Source organism: Alligator mississippiensis, chromosome 3 (assembly GCF_030867095.1).
Source record: "Alligator mississippiensis isolate rAllMis1 chromosome 3, rAllMis1, whole genome shotgun sequence".
NCBI lineage: Eukaryota > Metazoa > Chordata > Crocodylia > Alligatoridae > Alligator > Alligator mississippiensis.
In genome coordinates, this window is record NC_081826.1 from 227,404,604 (window position 1) to 227,412,719 (window position 8,116).

At 46.0% G+C, this 8,116-nt stretch overlaps 1 protein-coding gene across 2 annotated transcripts in view; it reads right to left on the bottom strand.

The window, feature by feature from the left end:
- Positions 1 to 2,541, bottom strand: part of APC (APC regulator of WNT signaling pathway) — a 170,372-nt gene extending 167,831 nt beyond the window's left edge. For both annotated transcript variants that reach the window (XM_006272098.4, XM_019484432.2), the window contains exon 1: positions 2,386 to 2,541. The gene's annotated coding sequence lies outside the window, so the exon portion shown is untranslated. The remainder of the gene's footprint in view (positions 1 to 2,385) is intronic.
- Between the last annotated feature and the right edge of the window lie 5,575 nt (positions 2,542 to 8,116).

Consider the following 8,116-nt stretch of genomic DNA (forward strand, 5'->3'; position numbering starts at 1 on the left):
AAAGTGACATGTCACTGCGGCCTCTGCGATATGGTTGATATTATAGAGTGATGGCAGCTGCAATGTTAAAGTGACACATATGCATGGTTTATTTTACATATCTAACTCAAATCTTTCAAATTTGAATATATGGCACTTTCCCTTTGCTTCTATTCTTCTCTTGTTAAATATGCAGTTTAATTTACTTTTGCAATACATTAACAATTAGACTACGTTTAACAGGAAAAAAAGGACAACACTTGTGCACCATTTCAGCACAAATCAAGGTAGAATTAATAAATCTTATATATATAATGCATGTATGTATGTGTATATAAATGTTCTTGTGTACTATAATTACTAGGCTCTTCTTTTTCCATCTAAGACTTCTGTACTCTTTGTGAAACTCTGAATATCACCACTTTCCTTGAGACTTCATACCATCACTATTATCCTTCCAGCTAAAAATCCTGTGTTTCTCCACCCATGGGTCATGCCCCAAAAGTAGGTCACAAGAATATATGAAAGGGTCACGAGCAAAGTTTAAAAACCGATCAAACTTTTCAAATGGATTCTCCTTTAAAAGGAGAAAAATGTGGGAAACTGTGGCTTTTCTCTTGCAGGCTGGCAGAGTTACAGCCTGTGAAGGGCTGCTTGGGGCTTTTTGGGGCCCCCCCCATACCCCCTACCCACCCCCTGCCCCACATACTGAGAGGCTTGGGCCTGAAGGTGGAAGGCAACAGATCAGGAGTGAAGAACACTAGGTTAGGACTAGTCTCTGACGTTTACAAATGGGTCCTGGTACAAAAAAGGTTGAGAACCATTGAGCTAGAGAATGTGACTGCAGTCACAAAATCCTCTCCCTTGGTCTGAGCATGTTCTCTGTAGTGATGAAGCCTTTTACACAGTAGGAGGGAAAGAGTTGTATCAAGGAAAATAGGAGCAAAGACTTAGTGGCTCAGTACAAGACATTACAATCTTCAAAACACTAACATGTTCTGGGTCTGCTGGCCTGGCTGCACAAGGCATAACTTTTTCATCAAATTCACAGCAACAGAAGGAAAGTTGTCATCTCATAGCCAGTAAAAAAAAAAAAAAGTTCTCCCCCATTCCCAGAGTTCTTGCAGCGCTCCCAATATGAGCAACTACTGTTTCTAATATCACTATACATTCAAATGTAACTTTCTAAAGCTGAGTTTGAAAACGCCACCTCAGCTCTTGGCATATAAGAGCTGTTCACTGATGATGGGGAGATGGCGGAAATTAGCTGAAGCCACTACTTTCCTCAGATTTCTTCTTTTTTAACAAAAGGGAGTTAGCCAAGTTTCTAAAAGCATCACAGCCCCTTGACAGCTCTGCAGCTTTTCCAGCACAGGCAGTACCACCTCCCTGAGCCTAAAGGCAGCTCCCACCTTCCTACCAACGTTCTGGGAACCCACCAACACCAACCAGAGAGCTATGAGCAGGCCTGTTGGGAAATATGAGTGCAATCTTTTGGCACCTACTCTGCCCCCCCCCAACAAGAATCAGACACCCCTGCCCAACAAACTGTTATGGCTTAGCCCACAGGCAAAGACTGGGGCCACAATGGCCCTTGGGGCAAGCCTCAGGCCTGTCTCTCGAGGCAGAGCTGCAGCTATTCAATACTTCACAAGGCCTCAGCAGCCTTGGGACATGGGGGATTCTCTGGCAACCACAGCAAGGCAGTGGGGGAGGGAGGGAGGGAGGGAGTCTTTCCCAGTGCTCCCAGGTGTATGAGAATTACCATATTCATCCAATAATTTCAACAATCAATATTAATAAAAATATTCAAGATGTAGGAGGTTGTTGGTTGTAGCCACATTGGTCTAAGTACATAAGCAGACAAGGTCCTTCGGGTAAATGCAAGATCTTTAAAGCTTGCAAAGAACTATTTTTTCAACTATTTAGTCAGTCCAATAAAAGATTAGACATCTACCCAAAGAACCTTGCCTGCAAAACATATGATTGTTTTGGAGGCAGGAAACTGATGCACCAAATGCAAAACCCAAGTCACTCTCAGAAGTCACTCTCAGAGAGTTTTAACCAACTCCTGGGCTGGCTGTCAACACTTTCCTAGCACTGCTTGCCTTGAAACATTTCTTTAATTCAACTTTGATGCGCCAGTTCTCACTCCCTCCCTGGGACCGACAACAAGCAGTGCACAGGACAGAAGAAGCCTTCTTTGACTACTTATTTAGGGGGGGTTTCCCAGCAAAGTGGATCCTGTTGAGCTTCCAATACAATCATTTGGCATTGAAGACCTGGCGATGGGATCTTCCCATTCAAACCCAGCGCTCGCCGCACCCGAGCAGACAAAGGCCGAGGCGGCCCCGGCCCCCACCCCCCACACAACAAAGGCGGCGGCGCCCCCCGCCCCGCACTCACCTGCCTGATGCGCTGCCCGCGCCGCCCCGTGCCCCGGACCGAAGCCGCGGCCGGCCGGCGGGGCGGGCCGGGCGCACATGCGGGGCCGCCGACGCGCCCCCTCCTCACGGGCGGGGCTCGGTCCCCTTGACGCAGCCCCGGCCCCGCATCCCCGCGGCACGGGCCGCCCAGCCCCCTCCCGGCTTCGCTCAGCAGCCGCGGGCCCTCGCCCCGCCGGGCCCAGCTGCGCCCGTGCCTCCCCCCGCCCCCGTCACTCCCTCTCCCGCACCGGCCTCCCCGCCGCCATTTTGCCCCGGGAGGGGAGGGGAGGAGGAGAGCAGCGCGCATGCGCTGAGGGAACCCCGGCCCCCGCCGCCAGCACAGGCACTACCGGAATCGGCGGTGGTGGACCCCGCGCGCATGCGCAGGGGCTAGACCGGCTCCCGGCCGGCGCTTCTTTGCACAGCTGTTGCGAGCTGGGGCAGGACGGGACAGGACGAGGCGGTTGTGACGCAGGCGCGCAGCGCTCCGCAGCCCTGGCGGGACGGGCTGGGACTCGCGCGGGGGGTCCCGGGGTCAGGCGGCCGCAGGCGGGGGTTGTCAAGCAGGTGCCCGTGCTCTGGGGGGTGCCCGGTCTGAAGGGCCGCCTGACGTGTGAGGAGGTAGGAGAAGCTCAGGACAAGCCCACCCCTGTGCCAGGGGCTGCGGGTGCAGTCGTTTCTGCACTGAGGTCCGCTCAGTTCACAAAAGGGCCGCCGCGGTCCAGGGAGGGCCGCCTCCAGGCCCCTGAAGTTGAGGAGCACAGCTTAGCTGCTTCTTCCCGCCACTTCCACCTGCCCTTGACCCTTCTGCTCCTGTCCTGGCAGAGACTGAACGACAGATACTTAGCAGCAGCAGCTCTACAGAAAAGGGCCTGGGGGTCACAGTGGACAATAGGAGCATCCTCCTGTGCTGACTTGAGTTGCTTTAGCCCAATTTAAGGCACATTAAGGGCACACGTCTACAGGGCTGGATTAACACACAGGCAAACGAAGTACATGGCTAGGGCCCTAAGTGAAAAAGGGCCCAAGTTGTATTTATTTTACATATAATTATTGAGTGAAAAAAAGTCATATAAATATACCATATTAAATTGGACCCACAAGTTTGTTTGCCTACAGCCCACTAAAGGCTTAATCCGGCCCTGCATATCTACATGTGCATGCCCTTAATGCACCTTAAAAATGGTGATTTTAGGCTATTTGCACCTAAATTTGATACCTACAAAAGCAGGTATCAAATGTAGGCGTGACTAGCTAAAGCACCTTCACACATGTAGACATGTTAAGGCACATTAACGCTGTATATGTTGACTAAATTGAGACTAGCTTTAGTCCCAAATAGGTCCATGTGCCGTGTGAATGCGCCTTAGTGTGTGCATGTGTAGAGATGCGCCTAAACCACCTTAATGTGTGTTAGGCAAATGCGAATTAAGTTTAGTCATGCATAAAATCACATATAGATGTGCCCAATAAGATGGATATGAGCCAGCAATGTGCCCTTGTTGCCGAGAAGGCTAACAGCATATTGGGCTGCGTTGGTAGGAGTGTTGCCAGTTGATTGAGGGAAGTGATTATTCTGCTATATTCTGCACTGGTAAGGCCACTCTGGAGTACTGTGTCCAGTTTTGAGCACCCCACTATTGAAAGGATGTGGACAAGTTGGAGAGTCCAACAGAGAGTAACAAAAATGGTTCAGGAGCTGGGGCACATGATTTCTGGGAAGAGGCTGAGGGAACTGGGTTTATTTAGTCTACAGAAGAGAAGACAGGGGATCTATAGCAGCCTTTAACTACCTGGGCCCTCGAGGGGTTCCAAAGAGGATAGAACTAGACTGTTCTCAATGGTGGCAGATAACAGAACAAGGAGCAATGGTCTCAAGTTGCAGCAAGGGAGATTAAAGTTGGATATTAGGAAAATTTTTCTCACTAGGAGGGTGGTGAAGCACTGGAACAAATTACCTAGATATGTGGAATCTCCACCCTTGGATATTTTTAACGCCAGGCTTGACAAAGCCATGGCCAGAGTGATCTAGTTGGGGATGGTCCTGCTTTGAGTAAGGGGCTGGACTAGATTACCTCCTGAGGTCCCTTCCAACCCTAATTTTCTATGATTCTATGATATTTAGTTGAATTCACAAATTCATTAGAATTGGACCAGGCTATGATGTGGACGCTTCTGCTATGGCCATTATTCATAGATTTCATAGACATTAGGGCTGGAAGGGACCTCGGAAGATCATAGAGTCCATCCCCCTGCCCAAAGGGCAGGAAGTCAGCTGGGGTCATAGGATCCCAGCAAGATAAGCATCCAATTTTCTCTTGAAGGTGTTCAATGTAGGTGCTTGAACCACCTCTGATGGCAGGCTATTCAAGACCTTGGGGGCTCGGACAGTAAAGAAATTCTTCCTTATGTCCGGCCTGGAACGGTCTTGCAGTAGTTTATAACCATTCGACCTCATCATCCCTTGGGGCGCTCTGGTGAACAAACGTTCCCCCAGATACTGGTGGTCACCCCTGATAAACTTATAGGTGGCCATCAAATCACCCCTGAGCCTGCACTTTTCCAGGCTAAAGATCCCCATAGCTCCCAGCCTGTCATCATAAGGCCTATTTTTCTGACCTCTGGTCATGCGCGTGGCTCGTCTCTGTACTCTCAAGCTTCTCCACATCTTTTTTGAATTGCAGGGCCCAAAACTGGATGCAGTACTCCAGCTGTGGCCTCGCTAAGGCTGAGTACAAGGGGGGAATGATGTCCCGGGATTTGCTTGAGAAGCATCTATGGATGCAAGCCAGCATTTTGATTGTTTTACTAGCTGCAGCATCGCATTGAAGGCTTATGTTCATCTTGTGGTCAATGATGACCCCCAAGTCTCTTTCTTCCGTAGTGCTAGCCTGTGTAGCACTGCCAAGCCTATAAGGATGCTGCAGGTTTTTCCTCCCACAGTGAAGAACCTTGCATTTTTCAGTGTTAAACACCATCAGGTTCTCGTCCTCCCATTTTCTGAGCCTGTCTGGGTCAGCCTGGATTGCCCTCCTGTCTTCAGGTGTGGATGCTTTGCCCCAAAGTTTGGTGTCATCAGCGAACTTGGCCAGTCCACTTCTGACTCCAGTGTCCACAGATTATAGTAGATCTAGACTGGAGGTGCTGAGTTAGTGGGGACCTGAGAGTGCTGGCCCCCCTTGGGAAGAGGGCTGTCATCTGAAATGCATAAAACTTTCCACAGTCCATCATCTTAGCCCCCGCTCCTTCCCTCCGGCAAAAATAAGTCAGCACCTATGCTCTAGACCCAAGTTGCCCCCAGTGCTGACCATGCATGACTGACCCAAAGGCTGCCCAAGATTGCAGAGATGAAGTTTGTAAACTACTCCAACTGCACCGAACGATGCCAAGTTTTTGTTTAATAGATTCTGTGTTACCAAGCTATGCGCCACACTAATCACTGCTGTTTCAAAGGCAGTCACTCTTGGTGAATCTCTGTAGATTCAATCCCCTCTAGGTTCTCTAGCCCAAAAGCTAGATGATGAGAGGCTTAGGAAGCTACAGTTCCAAGGAGTTTAGAATAAAATCAGAGAATATCAAGCTGTGCAGCAGTCAGTGAACAAGATTTTAGATGTCTATGTAAAAAAAGTGGTAAAAATCCTTCCTTATAAAAAGGGACAAAATATCAAAACTGCCTTCAGTCTGAAGAATCTGTTTTCAAATAAAGCCATTTAGTAAGTGCGATGAAAAATTATATTTATGAGAGCTATTGATCATTAATGTTAAAGCCGCCATTTTTATTCTTAGGATACATATAATTCAGGAAGGACAAGAACAAAGGGATAAAGGAAAAACTTAATATGCTTCGTTTTTTTCAGTCCAGAGTGATTAATACTATGCAAGTCCAGGCATCTGTGAAATCCATGTGCAAGAGTGCTGCTATTCAGATTAGGGTCAAAGTCTTTAGTGTTTCCCAGTAGAGCTGTTGGCCCTATGAGAGAGAGAGGCAGCACTCAAGTCTGTGGACCAAAAAGACATTCTAAATGGCTGTTGATGCCACGTGTAAGGAGAGCAATGTATCAGAGAGAGAGTTTCAGTGTCAAAATTGATTTGAGTACTCAAAAACATGGAAGAAGTAAAGGACCTACCACTCACTGGAAAGGAACACTGCCAAATTTTAGATCTCTGTTTAGCAGTAGTTTTGTTAAAAGTCTGCCACAGCTGTAAAAAGCTCTTAAAGGCCAGGACACCAATGAGGGAGTTTGCAGTAGAATCAGAGTCTAGTTGTTATACCACAAATGCCTATGATTCACAGAAGAAATATTCATAGTGCCCCTAGCCACTAAATACATACTGTCAAAAACTGCATTGTGATTAAAAAGAGACAGCTGGGCAACATTAGATACATGATATGAAATATCAAAATCAACCCTGAATTTTAAGTAAACTAGTTCTGAGATGGAATTCAAATCTACATTGTCCTCATAACCACTGAAGTTTGAGTTACATGCCTTAGGGTCCAAGACTATATTGTAAAAACTCACCTGATAGCAGCAGGTCCTTGGATGGGTTGGAACCCATCAGAAGGGGCAGAAATAAAAGCTATACAATGCCAGCCATTTTGGGGAACAAAAACATAAACCTAACAAAAAGAGAATCCCTGGTATTGCTGGGAAGAAACTCAGAGGGTGACCAAATGCTTGTCAAGCTAGCTCTGTTAATGGGAAACATTGTTCAAAAGAGTCCTTTGTTCAAAGGCCACCTGTGCCCAATAAGACCCAGCACAGCCCTTCTGTAAGTCTTCAGTGTTATTGTCCAAGGCCTCTAACTTCCCCAGTCTATTTTTCTTTTAATTTGTCTAGACATCAAAGTTACTTCCTGCAAAACAAAGAATATCCTCAAGCCCCACTCTCTTCCAAATAGCTTATATCATATGAATTCTACTGTTCCATACACATTACAAAATAATTTCTATGGCAAGAGGCTGATGCATAAACACAGGATTACAGTTTCTTTATAGCATTAAGCAGATGGAGAGCTGGGCTGTGAAGAATAAAGCTCTTTTGAAAATGTTATCTTAAATATACTAATTGAAAAATAACATTTATGACTGCTGAGTATGCTATGTAAAGCTATGTAAGCAAATTTTCAGTGTTCAACAAATAATGATAGTGGAAGAAATATGGATACATATGGTCAAAGCAGTCAGTTTTATTATATTTTATATCAGTTTGGAAATTTTTTTACAAAGAGGTCATTGCCATGTTCCTACAGCTAAAGTGTAACATTTTTATAATTATTCTCAGAGCCCACTTTACTCTAATTTAGAACTTAATCTTGATATTAGATTCATAAGCATGCATTGTCTTATTTAGAATAAAAATCCTGTTTATAATAAAACTAGGAAAACATTAGCAAAATATAGAAACTCTGTTTTAAGCCCTTTTAGACCACTTCTATATACTGTCATTCTTAATAATGAATGCATTGCTGTGCTTCCACATTTATGACAAGTGGACTTGCTGATGACAACATGTACAACAATGCATTTAGGAAAAGCATCAAGCCATTAATGCTAGTGGGAGGAGTTTATCAATCAAACCATAGTATTGGTTTACATTGGGAAAGATTAATTCTACTGTCATCGGTATTACAAGATGAAGAGAAGTCATGTTGTACACTTTTTGTTGGATCTATTTGTTACTATATACATTTGTCAGACAACAAAGGAT